Source organism: Rousettus aegyptiacus, unplaced genomic scaffold (genome assembly GCF_014176215.1).
Source record: "Rousettus aegyptiacus isolate mRouAeg1 unplaced genomic scaffold, mRouAeg1.p scaffold_m13_p_13, whole genome shotgun sequence".
NCBI classification, from domain to species: domain Eukaryota; kingdom Metazoa; phylum Chordata; class Mammalia; order Chiroptera; family Pteropodidae; genus Rousettus; species Rousettus aegyptiacus.
Genome location: NW_023416288.1, coordinates 112,416 through 127,840, shown reverse-complemented (window position 1 = coordinate 127,840; position 15,425 = coordinate 112,416). Strand labels below are relative to the sequence as shown.

Here is a 15,425-nt window from a genome sequence, read left to right as displayed (position 1 = left end):
TTTCAAGGACCACCTCCTCCAGAAAAGCTGTGTTTACACACACAATCCTCTGGCCACCTTTGACACCTTTTCCATTCCTTAATACTCTTTCAATATCTTTTTATCATAGTCAAGTTGGTCATGTTTAGTTGTGTCAGTTTCTTGCATTGGACAGATATTCCTTAAAGATGAGGATTTATCTCCTTTGCTTCTTGAGATCCTAGCAAAATTTATTGAATCAAATTAAAAATGAATCAAACTATGGAGAAAAAACAGATTGGAGGGTATGAGAGTATTCTGGAGGATTATAAATGTTAAGAAATAATAATTTTTCTTATTTACACAAGTAATATTTCATGGTCTAAAAGTGCTTTCACATAAGTCATATTGTTTGATACTAGAAAGCAGGATAAGGGAGATATGAAGCCTGACAGAGATTCTAAATACAATAGTCCCCCCCCCCACCACATATACTTATCTTATACTTTTGCTGTCCATGGATTCAGTTACCTACAGTCAACCAGGTCCAAAAATATTAAATGAAAAGTTCCAGAAATAAACAATTCATAAGTTTTAAGTTTTGCTTGGTTCTCAATAGCATGATGAAATCTCACGCCATCCTGATCCATCTTACCCAGGACATGAATTATCCCTTTGTCCAGTGTATCCATGCCTGTTACCCACTTAGCAGCCACCTTGGCTATTAGATTTACTTTCATGGTACCACAGTGCTTATATTCAAGTGATCCTTATATTACTTAATAATGGCTTCAAAACACAAGAGTGTGATACTGGCAATTTGGATATGCCAAAGAGAAGCCTTAAAGTACTTTCCTCAAGTGAAAAGGTAAGTATCTATAAGAAAAAAAAACAGCATATACGGAGTTGAGTAGTATCTGTAGTTTCAGGCATCCACTGGGGGTCTTGGAACATATCTCCTGTAGATAAGGGGGAGACTACTGTACATGAGAAATTTATCTAAGGAGAGAAATGTTACTGATTTTTTTAAAGGAAGGGGTGAGATTCTGTGTGTGTGTTCAAATAAGTCTTCATAGAACAGAGCTATAATTTCAAATAAATTTCCATTTGGTCAAAATAGCCAACTGATATCCTTCATAACTACTAAAAAATTTCTCCTGGAAAAGAAAAACTATTGATTCTTTATAGAGAATTTGCAATAATCTATTCTTCTATTTACCCTTTCTTAACGAGTATATTTTGGAAGACAGAACAGCTAATTTAGATTTCTAAAAACAAAGAGAAACTGATTGGCTCTCACCTTCAGAGGATCCACTGGGCCAGGAGTTTCCCGAACAGTTCTCTGGTTTTTGCGGCTGTGTCCTTTTCTCAGGAGGATGCCAACAGCTGAGAGCAGCTTTGGTCAAAGTCTTCAGCACACAGGGGAGGGGGTCTTGAAGAAGAATATCACAAAGATTCCTATAAAGTAAAAAAATGCAGTGAAATCGTTTGGGGTTAGTTAATGCTATTAACCTGAGATTCTGTTCTATTATCCTACTACAATCGACAAGAACTTAATATATATTAAAGTCCATGATTAATTTGAACCAAGCATTACTGTTCTTAAGGACATCAATATCTAGGAAACTTTAAGTAATTTAATGGCAGTGGGTAGTGAAAAAAGGTAACATAATCCCAATTACATTTTGGTATAGAAGTCTGAATGACTCCTAAATAGCAGGAAACAACTGTACACACAAATCAAAAAGGAAAAGAGGTACTTGATTTCATTCTACTCTCATACTTCATGGGAATACACCATACTTTATAATTACATCAACACAGGTTGCAGCTGGGAAGAATCTAATACAGACTGAAAAGAACAAACAATGAAGAACTAAGTATTTGATCAAGGCTGACAATGTCAGAGAGGAACTCAGCAACGCAATTACATTTTAGAAGTGGCTTTGAATGAGCTGAAAAAAGGCATCTGGGAATAAGAAAAACAAGCATAAGGTTAGGTAGAACTACATAGAAAGAAACCTTAATTAAACAGAAACCAACTAACAGAAGGGCTTGAAAAATGTGTTTAATACATTCCTTTTATGAGAAAGGATGAAAAATTGTTCAGAAAGCCTCTTTGAAACCAGAACTTAAGGTTGTTCTGTAATGAGAAGAGGAAGTCGGAAGATCTAGACCTGTCTCCACTACACATAGTCTGACCTTGGGCTTGCTAAGTGCTTCTCAACCTTGCGGGCACATTAGCACCACTGGAAGAGCTTTTTAACAAACTGATGGCTTGGCCCTATCTAGGGGCCATCTAAACCCCCAAACAATTCAATCGGAATTTCAGATGGGATGGAGCCCAAGCATAGACCATTTGCCAAAAAAAAGTCAGAGATGTTGTAAGACATTTTGTCTAACTGTAATATTGTCTTCTCTAACATTTTACTCTTGATAACTCAAGTTTGTTTTAAAATAAATTCAATTTAAATTAACAGTATTCAAAATTTTTAAACCCTATGAAATTAAATAGTTCCCCAATTTTCAAAAGGAGGAAACTGAGGCTCTGAGAAGATACAGTGACTTACACGAAGACTGAGCAAGTTCCAGGACAGAATCAAGATCATGAACTGGAGCTGGACATAACTCTATTTCAATTGGCCAGGTATGATCGGAAGATGTGGGGAGCCACATTGGTAACTAGGGACTCATGCCATGGCTCTCTGGGCAGAGATGAGCATCACTTCAGGGTTTCCACCCCTTAAGGAATAATAAAGATAAAAAATGACCCTAGTAGCTAATTTATTAAGCACTTCATATATGAGCCAGACACTGTGCTAAGAAGTGTTTTAATCCTTATAAGAACTCTCTGACCAAAGGGCTATTCTTATCCCCAGTTTATAAAACAGGAAACTGAAGCCAAGAGAGTTTAGTCTTGTCTTCAAAATGGTGGAAATAGAATTTTAACAAAGCTGATCTCTCTCCTAACCGTGCACTGCCTTGAGGGAATGCAGTTAACAGGCAGCTGGAGGTAAAGCTACTCTGCCTTTTATCTGCTTTGTCTTCTTTTGTCACTATGCATCCTCACAGTGGAAAGTAGAAACGAAGTATCCTGAGTATCCTGAAGCCTTCCCTGTGCTTTCAGATTTTCTCAGATTATAAAACTAATTTATGTTGTTTGGGAGAGAGCTGACATTTTATTGAATGATTTTAATTTTCCCTTCACCAACACACACACACACACACACACACACACACACACACACACACACACACACACTACCAAAGTAGTAGAGTTTGAATGCTGAGATTTAATTACACTATTTTGGAGACTTCAGCTCAGGCAACTATCTGAAGAGTCATCACTGAAATCTGCCCTAAATGACTGTGTCCATTATGAGTTTAAAAGCCTAACTGAAATATCTGAAACATCATTTACAATTCATTTAGAAAAAATTTACCAAACATTCTTAGACTCATCTCCAATCAGCTTAGAGAAGCATCCTTGCTGCAGTTTGCTGCTCCATTACATTTACATTCTGTAAATCATTTCCTTTCTTTGAAGCATCATTATTGACTATAATAAAACCTAATTTACAAAAGGTCCACATATGAAATATATTTTATTTAAGAGGTTAATGCAAAAGCATTACTGTTTCTAACACCTTAGGCATGTCCTACTTATGCTGTGGCAGAATTATCTTCATGGCTCATTTTAATAATAATATGAAAAGATGGTTTTCATTAGACACTCCTGCGAAGAAAGAAAAGAGTGAATAAAAAAACCCCACAGTTTTGGCATTGTAATAGGCCTGTAAGGTCATCATATTAAACAATTTTTCTGCCTATGGCCTATTCCATTTTTAGAGAACTCTGTATGGAGTTGACTCTCTCTTGGTCCCAATTCTGGCCCTTGGAGACATATAGATTCACATTCTAGTGTGAACTTCCTCAACTACAGCCCACTGTTTTGAAAAGTAGAGTCAAACTGCTGTTTCAGCAGAGGCGGCCTCTGATAGGACCAGGGTGAGCGCTGACTCAGGAGCATCCCACAGAGTTCAGATGATGACCCATGAGGTAACTGTGTAAAGATCTCTGCCTAGAAAAGAGAAGATAATCAGACGGTTCAATTAAACAGGCTCTCTGGGATTTGGACTGGACATCAGGAGTCACAGGAGAACATGCTGAATAGGAGAAGTAAGCAGAAAGGCCAGAAGAAAGATCACAAGGGAGAGGAGTCAGTCCCCGAAGTTGCCTCATAACTTTCCACCAATAATTTTCTGATAATCCCAATAACATCCCACTTTCCAGAGACCCAGATAGGGATGCTGTGTAGTAATTCCTTCTTCCTTAGGGTGCTCTGAGTGAATCTCTTTTCTCTACAGCCCCAAATGTTGCTTATAGCTGAATATCGGCTTGACAATATCTCCCTTATCTTTTAGTAGGTATTTTTATTAGAACTTAGTGAAGGCTGTGTTCTTACCCCATTAATATTTTACCTTTCTAGAATGGGGTTCATTATTCCAACCTGCTCAAAACTTTTGGCTTCTCAATTCTGCCTTTCCAAAATATTTGTTTTGCCTTTCACCTTCATGTTATCTACAAATTAGATAAGCATGCCATCTATAATGATGTTCATACTATGATAAAAACATTGAATTAGACACTATCTCAGAGAGCAAATGGTAGTATAAAAATAGTGAAAAAAAACAGTTAATAAATAAAAATGAATTTATTTAGTGTCAAAGTCATTACTTAAAATTACTAATTACCAATTCTCCAAATTGATTGCAAATCATCCTGAAAATATAAATAGCTACATAAACTGATATGACCAAGTAATTCATTTCCTGGATAAAGGTTTTAACATTTACTTGGTAGAGCTTATGAAACCCAGAAGAATTAGGTTCCAGCATCATTAGAGAAAATTGGGCCATGGTAGAGATAATTGGCAATATGAACTTTGTAGTGAAAATAATTACTTGTGCAGCAGACCGGGAAGTTATATTTGAGAAACATATTGCAAAAACAGAGCCAAGGTAACTTCATCTTTCCCTGAAGCAATCATGGAAATTAGCAGAATCTGTCATTTTAGGTCATCTGGTATACTCCTGCCAAAGTGAAATCATTCTCCAGAGATCTCAAATGCTTTGTCTAATTTAGCTTTCAGTAAGCCTCATGGTATCTCTTCTTATAGTAAAAAGCCCCACACTGAAGGGTTTTTTAAATTCTCATGTCTGCTTTTTTTTAGTTTCCCTGTCTCCACCATTACTGTCAGGCTATCAAACTCCATTTCTTATGATGGTCAGTGTGTCTGCCTGGAGCAACTAAACCCATTCTCACTGCTTCTAATTAAATACTTCTGATTCTCCTAGGGCTGATTTGTGTGAAGTAGACTGGAAAGCTTCAGAGGCAAGCCCTCTTGGGCCAGTCTATAAAGAAAACACGTGACTGTACGTGTAGCTTTCACGCCATCTCTGCTGCCCATACAGAGGTCTATTTGGCTTGCTTCTTTCTTCTCAGCTGTGTTGAATTATTAAACTTTTCAGTCAACAATTACTTTTTAGATCCACTAGGTGCAAGGTACTGCCCTGAGGGCCACAAAAAACACAAAGATGACTGAAATTTGGCAGCTAATAGACAGAGATGAGACATACTACCATTCTGTGTTAAATGGCATTTTGTGGTTTATTTTTCACAGAAGTTATCTCACTTAATACTGAAAAATAAGTATTTTCTCGACACTTTACAGACAAAAATAAAGTTTCATTGAGAGTAGGTAACTTCTCAATGTTTTTTCACAGCTAGTAAGTGGCAAGGCCAAGACCCCAGAGGCAAGCTTTGTGATTCTTAGTCTTACCTTACTTCCACCAACCTCAAGGAGCATTCATTGTTTATGCAGATAAATGACTACAAAGCAACTTACGTATGTAGTTAGTTTTGTAACTGGCTGGCATATGTTTGGTCCTCATAAAGCTGTATGGCTAGCAGGTGGCAGAAAGTGATAAACATCCTGAGAGCATTGCCATTCAGAAGAAACGTGGAGGAAGTCACTGGATCTGTTGCTAGGAAGAACGCTAAGAAAGTTTTGGAACGTTTTCTACCATTTTCAGAACAGAGAGACTTTTCTTCTCTTATAAATCCTGTGAGAAGACACTGGTACCAGAGATGAGAAGAAGAGGGCAAATCCGAGAAAAGAAGGAAATGTGATGCTTTCACTTTCCCTCTGCATAGACAACTATGGCTGTCTGACTTGACAGCACTGAGTGCTTCCAGCAACTGCTGCTTTAATACTTGCTATATATGTTTTCTGTGACTTCCAATTATTTGGACAGATCACACTGGTTGAACAAAACAGAGAAAGGAGACCCTTGGATGGCATGTCCTTCTATTTGTGGTTGGTGATTTTACAGTGACTGTAAGGGAGGCTCATGGAGTATTATATGACTGTTTGCTGGGATACCAGCTTGAATCACACTAATTTACTGGCTGCTAGGCACTTGTGCCTCAGTGCAACTTCTTTATTCTGAAATTGTTTTCAGGTATGTAAAGAGGGAGCCAGTAAGAAAGGAAGTGCTTCAGCACTCATTGGGTAACTTTCATGATTCAGACACAGGGCTAAGCACTTCCCAGACAATACTACTATCTCTCCTACAATAATTCCCTAAAGTAGCCATTATTATAACAATGTTCCACAGAGTACATTGAGGCACAGAGAAGTCCAGTAACACACCCCAAAGTCAGAGAGCTTGTCCATGTCAGAGATGAGATTTGAGCCCAGTCTGTCTGACTGTGTTATGGTATGCCTCTTTTAGTTATGCTGAAGTTATTAAATAAGCAAACAAATTCAGACTTTGTGAGGAGGGTAAGCCACTAGATGAGAGATAAAACTTTAGTTAATGTTGGAAAAGCAGTTAACTTTAGATTGAGGTATATGTAAAAAGAGAAAGATGTTCCACAGGAAAAGCCAGGAGCCTCTACAAACCTTTCCATGTTATTGAACAGAGGTAGGCCCTAAAGTCCCAGAAATCCCACAGGGCCTGCTGTGTTCCTAAGAATTCTTAGGTAGAAGGAGAAATGCATCAAAGGCAGGAATATGCCTGGCCTCCCCTGGACTGACACAGAGACTGTGAAGTGTCCATGAAGTGCAAGAGGAGCCACAGGAGGGAGAAAGTGCTCTGGCTGGAATCAGGCAATAACTATTGATGACCTCATTGAGATGTTGGCAGTGAAAGAAAGGGGAGAAATAGAATAATCACTCCAAGGAGCAGCGAAGATGAGAAGCCAGAGATCTGAGTGCATTTGAAGGCTGGGACGACAGATGCAATAAGGAGAGGCAGAGAGAGAACGAAGCTGCCAAGTTGCAAAAGTAGTGGACAGAGCCATGGCCCAGCGCAGAGGGCTAAGCATAGGGACACACTCGTAAAGGAAGTAGGGAGCTCCTATTGTACTTTAGACACTTTAACTACCGCAACACAAGAGGTGTGTGGACTCATTTCATGTCTTCTCCCATATTGGACAGAATACTCTTCAGATGAAAGCACTTCTGAAATTAGTTTTCAAGAACTAATGCAAGAGCCCATATGTAGAATCCTGCTTATTTGCATACTGCCCAGTCTGCTTACTAAAAAACAGGTGGAGTAAGTCAAAATGGAATGAAATGTCAACACACTTCAACAGTTAATGCAGATGCCTTGCAATCCTGAACTTGAGTTTAATAGAATAAACAAAACAGAATTGCTTTGATGACTCTGAAAAGTAACTGAATTAGTTCCAATTTGAGCAGGAGTTTGTTTATTTTGCTTAGCTCCAGTCATTTATTCAATTCACTCAAAAAAACATTTAGTGAGTGCCTACTGGGTAACACACACTAGTTTGAAGCTGGAATGATAATGAATTTTATTTTCATTCCTCATCTTGATTGAATTGTTTTAAAGGGTTTTATTTTTTATTTTAGGGAACTTTTACAGCTGATTTTTAATAATATTTATTTTTTTCTGATAAAAAAAGTGCTTTCGTTTTTCAAAATATAAAAAGCATAGAAAACTTAAAAGAAAAAATGAAAAGCAAATGTTTTCTTCCACCAGCAGAAATTAAAATTGTCAATATTTCGGTGCATTCTTGCAAATGTGTATGTGTGTCTGAATACACATTTTTTAAAGAAGTTGTGTCATAGTGTGTATTAATGTAGTAACCTGCTGTTCTCACTTAACAATATAAAATGAACATTTCTCCAAGTTATTAAAATTTTTCAAAATCTGTTTTAGTGTCTTTGTAATATTTTATCATATTAAAAAATCATATTTAAACAGTTTCTTAATATTGCCCATTAATGCTATTTCATTTTTCTGACTTTTTTATATCATTTTATAAATTTAAGTTAATTGATAAATTGATACGATTAATATGAAATTGATAAGACAATATTTTTAAAAAAGTGATTTTATCATTTTGAAGTACAAACAACTCTGTTATTTTAAAAAGTGCTACCCAGAGAAGGAATTTAGTCTTGCTTTAGTAATTTGTAATAATCCATTCATCAAACTTTAAAGAGCCTATTGTGTACCAGATACTATTTTAGGCAGATCACAGATCATGTTTATGTGTGGAACTGCTACTTTTTAAGAACACTACATTCTTTTCAGTGGCTTTAAACTAGATTAATTCACAAACTAGTTTGAACATTGATTTATCTAGGAAAAACTAAACACAAAAAATGTAGGAATGATCCTGTTATGTCCCCTCAAAGCAATCACAGATTCTCTATGAGAGTGGTTCAAATCTGGGAGGTTTTGCTCTATTTGACAAGCCAATAAGCTGGGCGCAGGCTTTTTAGCAAGAATGTGGGAAAAGCTGACCCAGAAAATTGGAAGCTTCTTGCCAGAGGGCACCATCATCTCCTCCTGACATCTGAGGCGCTATGCCAGTGCTCCAGCTATAAGCACTAAGACAGCTTTACATCCATAATAAAATAACCAAGCTCTCTTATTAGAGAAAATTAATATTTAATATTTGCTTAAATATGTCTTTACTCTGTTATTAATAAGAAACTTTGTACATAATTAGTGTTGGCTTTGAGCAAAGTTTGGAACTGCACCCAGCTGGAAGTGGGCCATGGAGCATAGGGTTTCATTACTTACCAACACTGAGCACTCTCTGAATGGGATTAGAAGAAAAGAAATGGAAACGACCCTCCTCATTCAGAAAGAAATGGTCTGCTTGAGTTAACCAGGATGACTGTGTGTGGTGGCGGGAACAGAACTGTTACTGTCACAGGCATGGCCCTCCTCGGTTCCTTGTCATCTCTAGCCTCTTCCATAGGGCACCACAAAATGAAATCACAGATAAGTGAAGCACTCTGGGTAGGAAACAAGAGGTGTGATATGTCTAGAGAGCCACTTGTGATGAACACCTGACCAGATTAAAAAGGTGGATGAGGAGCAGCAGACTGCCTTTTAATCAGAATGAATGAATGAACACCAAGCAGGAATTCAATAGTAAGGTTAAAGTCCATGTGTGCAGAGTATTAAGAGAAATGTAAACTGGGATAAAATACGATTTCCAAACTTCTGACCACTATCACTTCAGCTAAAATGAAGGGATATTGAGCTTGTCTCTTCCTCTGTAGACGTGGATAAAATATTTTATATCCCTTATTGGAAAAAAAAAAAGTAAGATCGATTTGCAACTTACTCTCAATAACTAGCTCAATGCCTTTCACAGCTCCCTCCTACTACAGCCTGTGACACTCATACTAAAATCTATGGCTCCTCTTGACACTTTCACCCCAAATTTTCCCATCTGTCTGATGCCCACTGTTGGCTTCTTTTCAGAGCCTCTTTAGATCCATGCCTGGATCACTGTTCAATTCCAATGGTACCTCTGATGCCATCTCTCAGGTCACCTCAGTCTCCAGGCACCATGCCTGGGGCCCAGGAACCCAGTTTTCTGGTTGGGGTGGACAAAATGCCTTAGCCACCCTCCTCATACATGCATTGTTTTAGCTGTGTGAACATCACCTTATAAGAGACCTGTGATGGACTCTCATTTCAGTGGTGAGAAATTCTCTAACAAAATTTCCCCAGGCAAAAACAATCCTCATGCCCATAGAAACTGTGACTATAAGGCTATGTTTACCTTAATTTGCTAGATAAAATAATATGCATAGATTTTGGGAGGATACCTAGATTCTAAAACTATCCCTATCATAATTTCTAGTTCTCACTACTAAACTCGAAACCAAAAATATATATATTTTTCCTATTATATCTTTCTTTTTACAAAGCTATTATTTGATTTCTCACTAACTCAAGACAGGTATATGTCCCACTTTGGCTTATTTATGCTACTGCACTGGGTTGGTTTTTTAATCATTACAAAAAGCACAATGCTGAGAAATTAAAAAACAGGCAGACTCAGAAGAATCTGCTCAGCACAGGAGCACAGGTGTTTCTGACTCGGGAAACTCCCAAATTCATCTTCCTGTACTGCATTTTAGTCCAGTTATTGCAACTAAGTAGATCTTGAATTTTCAAGTTAACAAACTTCATTGCTGATAAAATATATGTGTGTACATATATATATATATATATATATATATATATATATATATGTAAGCTTATGTATATATCCTAAATAACCCATAATTAAATTTTGGTCTGTTTCCTTGTAATCTGATTCTTGTCATTACGACTGTATTTCACTAAATTTCTTATAGAAGAAAAGCTCTGTTGTAGTGATTCCAGTATAAATTTATATTCTTCATACAGACCTTTAAAACATTACAAACCATTTCACATGAAGACTGGCAGATAATATTTTTGGAGAAGAAATGAAGGTGAAACATGCGAGTGCTCCTTAAAAACGTCATGGGCATCCAGGAGTATAGTAGTTGGCGATCCTCTCTGCACATGAGGCTTGCTGGGGCACTTGAGGAAACATGCTGATGCTTGGGCCCCACTCCAAGCAACATAATTGGTATAAGGTTGGGACCCGGCCTTCATGAATTTTTAAAGCGCATTCTAATGTACATTAGAAGCAAACCTTCCCTTGCAGCAGATTTTACTTCTACAGACTACTAAGAACTTTGTCACAAGCAGAGCTATCCAGGGAAAGAACAGGTCATCTCATAGCAGGGCAAGTCCCCTGTCACAGCAAGTGTGGATGGGCTGGCTACATGTCTGAGCTCCTATCAGGAACAGTGGAAAAAGGGGTCCTAAGATCTTTGAAACTGATTTTTTTCTTATATATTAGTTCCACCTAGGGTCAGTATTTAGTTAGAATTAGAAAAAAAAATACCTCACTTGCAATGCCATCCTTAGAACAAAACAGTCTGTATCAAATCTTTCATATTGTCCACATTTAACTTGGCAATTTGCACAATAACATAAAAATTTTGTTTTCAGTATTAGTCTATTAAAATTTTTTCCTCCCCATAGTAAACTGAATTATTAAATTCTAATTTTTGATACTTTCCCACCTTTCTATTACTTCAGCCTACAAAAGACTTTTAAATTAGTTGACATTTGTTTTTCTAAAATTCATGAAAAGAATTCCTAATTCTAAATGTTCTGTGAAATGTCGTTGGTACAGAACTACCTATAGCTTCCTCCCAATTATTTTTCCTCTTTTTTTTCTTTTTTATTCTTAAGCATTAACAGGAAAATTTCCTCTGACCCTTTCTAGGAGATGAATTTGGATCTTATTTAAAAGATGCTACCTTTGAGAGTTTTTTTTCCCCTGAAATTTAAGCAAGGGAATACACACAGAAGCAAACGATAAAAAGAGAAAGTTGCTTCATGTCTCAATCCTTAGGTTCATTTTTTTTTTTTTTTAGTTTTGCTCTTTGCTGTTTCTTGTATCACTGGACTTTACGTGCTCTTTTACAACTTGCATTTTCAAGGTAGCAGTGTGTCTCGAGACTCTTTCATACCAGTACCTATGAATCTACATTTCTCAACAGAAACACAACACGAAGTGTTTAGTTTCTTTTCCATTCCACTGTTGATAGATATTTCATTTGAACCCATTTTCACTATTAGACACAAAACTGCAATGGATAATCTTGTAAACATATATGTATATAAATTACAAAAAAAGGAATTTCTGGGTTAATATTTTTTTGAATTTCAGATTTTGATAAAAAAAATATCAAAATGACCTCTAAAAAGGCTGTGAATATTTACACACTCTAAGAATGTAGAAAACCATTTCTCTATCTCTTTGCCAATACTAGAATCCATTAACTTTAATTTTTCCATCTCAAAGGCAAAAAAAATCTTTGAGTTTTGCCAAAATTTGGAATATAAGCCAAAGTATAAATGGCAATTTTCTATAGTGTTGTTACTTTTAAAAATAATGAAGCTAAACAATCGTAGCAGATGTCTGAAATCTACTCCCAAACTTGGCATTTTGCTCAGAGGCTAAGATTTCAAGAGACCTTTGCAGACAACTCCTTCATCTTTATAAATCCTTACCACTATAGCCTTCAAAAGACAACTCAAAACTCACCTCCTCCAGGAAGTCTTCCTTGATTAATTCCCTTGATCTCAATTTTTCTTCTCCCTCTATTTTGATCTCTTAATACTTATGCATTTAGTTTGTGTAGACTCTTAAATCTCCCTTTGTATCTCAATAATACTACTAAAGTAAAAATGTAGGAAGCAATTCACCAAGAGAAGTGAAAAAACATTTATTAAACATTTATTATATTTAGTTGTTCAGCCAATATCTAGTTTTTGGGTGCTGTATCAGACCCAGTTTACATGCTTTTCTAGACTTGTCTGTTCCTCCCCACACTGTTCCTCTGGCTACTTGTTCCATGTCAAGCAGCTACCCCTCCTGTCACCTTGTCTCCAATACCACCAGCTGACTCAGTGTCCCTGAGGGTGATGGTTTTGGCTCAGCCTATGTCATGAGCATGTGGCATGAGCTATGGCAGCTCTGGGATCCCACCTGAACTGGTGTTGTAGAGACTCTGACTCCTCCCATCACTTCAGGATTCCCATGAAGCACTATGCTGTGGGGTATAGGATCTGGCTTCCCCTTAGGCTGACCTGAGGGGCTGGGTAACAACCCAGAAACAGGGACTTCAAGCCCAGTGGGGATAATTTTGCCTTTCCTCCCTGTGACAAACTGTTGTGAGGTACAGTGGTTCCAAATACCTGTCTGCAAGAAAACGTATGTCACAACGCAACTAGCTGTGTTCTCTTAAGAAGTTATGGGCAGCTTAGTAACTCATTATCTTGTATTGGCCATGCTTCCCCTACTCTCTCACTGTAGCTGTTCTTGAATTGCACCTCTTCATAAAGACTTCTCAGGTAAGTTTTACTTTATACTCTCTTTTCCAGAGAACCTGAGCTAAAACATACCTACCACATACATAAAAGCTGTACTAGACATTATTCTAGCCCAAGGTAGGGGCACAAAAGACAGAATAAATTAATCCTGTCCACAGCAACCTTACAAAATAAGCGAGAGGCAAGACATCTACACATGTAACAGTAAGTAAAAAAGAAGACAAAATGAAGGATGAGGAAAACTAGAATGCACATAATAAAGGGATAAACTGTAAAGAGCGTTAGAAAATAGGAACTAATTTCTGCTCCTAAAAAGAGCATGGGAGGGCTCTGTGGCTTCCACGCAATTTCTCTTATGTGATTCTTCTTACCCTCGAGTGCTTTTTACAGTGGCCTTCTCTGGCTATATTTCTGCCATGGAGTTTCTGATTACTCTGAGAGATACCATAAACATTTCAGAAACACTTCATTTGTCTTCTCCACCCCAAAAGAATTACTCTTCCATGACAGAACAGGACCAGCAGTTCTCACGAGCCCATCTCTCTATGCTATTGTACACTTGAAACTTATTTGATTTTATTAACCAATGTCATCTCAATAATTTTAATGAAAGTTAATTAATTAATTTAAAAAAGAGGTTGCTTTTTATGACAGTCCCCTCCCATTTCATCTACATTCTGTTAACTTCTTTGCTCAATTAACTGACAATATAACACGTGTCCTCCAGAGAAGATTCCTAGTTTGGGGACATCACTCTTCAGGGATAGCTGCTGTTACTGTTGGCCATTTATTTCAGTTTTCTTTCTTCCCTGAAAGAGTAACCAACTAAATGGTTTGTGATTCTCTACTTTTGTCACATGACATGCTTTCCATAATTTGATCAAATAACACTGGTGCTTCTAGGGATATTTAAGGAAACGACAGTTGCCTATTATAACTGGTATAGAGAAAAGAAATAATTGTCTGGTAACCAAGTTAAATATTCCAGCAATTCGATTAGGAGTTCATGTCACAATAACTTAGATTTTTTTTTCCTTTTTGCTCAAACATCAGACCTCAACCCCCAAATCTCTGGATACCAGGCAAGTGACTTTTCTTTTTCTTTCTTTTTTATTTTCTTTCACAAGTTGCAGAGGTGACACTTCTGTATGTATCTGATTAAACACTACTAGCTGATAGCCACTTGTTACTCATCTTTCTGATATTACGTCAGCTCTTGTGCCAAAGTGTCTTTCCAACACTGTGTACACGAATTGGGTAGCAATTCTCAAGTCTCACACCAAACTGCAACCACAGACTTTTAGCCCTGAAAGCCGCTGTTACTAACAGTGGCCAATGAGCTCCACACTGATTTCAGCAGAGCAATAAAAGCATGGCCCTGTGGAAACCACATCCATATACCTTTGACACACAGAAAGAAAATCAACCTCCAAGAGAATGGGAAAGGCATAGTTACCCACTTCCTCAAGAGCTGTGATACCGCAGATCTGTACTTCTTTGGTATTTCCCACAGTTCTAGGCCAGCAAGAGGACTTGCTGACTTATATTTCTGAACTAGAGATTTTCTCTCCAAACAAAAGATTTCTGTGCTTCTATGAAGCACACAATACCACAGCATACCTTCAGAAGAAAAACAAGAGTTTTACAGAATACATGAAAGATGAGCTTGTCTGGGGACATGAATGGCTGATGTGATCGTAGGACAGGAGTTTACTGAAGAGTATGGTAATATCTGGGACAAGTGGTGACACTTCATCTTGAAATGGTCAGCACCACAGCCTGAGCCATGAGAGCTACATTGGCCTGACCACACTGGCTAAGAGGGGATATATTTACGTAGTACGTATCTGATATACACATTTACCCTTGTATAAACATGAAAGACCCAATCCCTTAAAAAGTACACCACCATCCTCATTTTCACATTATGATCAAGGCCAATACTTAATTTGATTATTCAAGACATTTAATATAATTTTAACATTTCATATAATCACGTAGGTTTTTTCTAGCTTATTTTCTAGTATGAAATTTTATTTGTGGGGAGATGGGTGAAAAAGGTGAAAGGATTAAGAAGCACAAATTGGCAGTTATAAACATAGTCATGGGATGTAAAGTACAGTGAAGGGAATATCATCAATAATATTATAATAACTATGTATGGTGCCAGATGGGTACTAGATTTAT

At 37.3% G+C, this 15,425-nt stretch overlaps 1 protein-coding gene across 33 annotated transcripts in view; it reads right to left on the bottom strand.

Moving 5' to 3' along the window:
• Positions 1 to 15,425, bottom strand: part of NRCAM (neuronal cell adhesion molecule) — a 252,687-nt gene that overhangs the window by 199,186 nt on the left and 38,076 nt on the right. For all 33 annotated transcript variants that reach the window (XM_036230263.1, XM_036230231.1, XM_036230240.1 and 30 more), the window contains exon 2: positions 1,259 to 1,416. The gene's annotated coding sequence lies outside the window, so the exon portion shown is untranslated. The remainder of the gene's footprint in view (positions 1 to 1,258; positions 1,417 to 15,425) is intronic.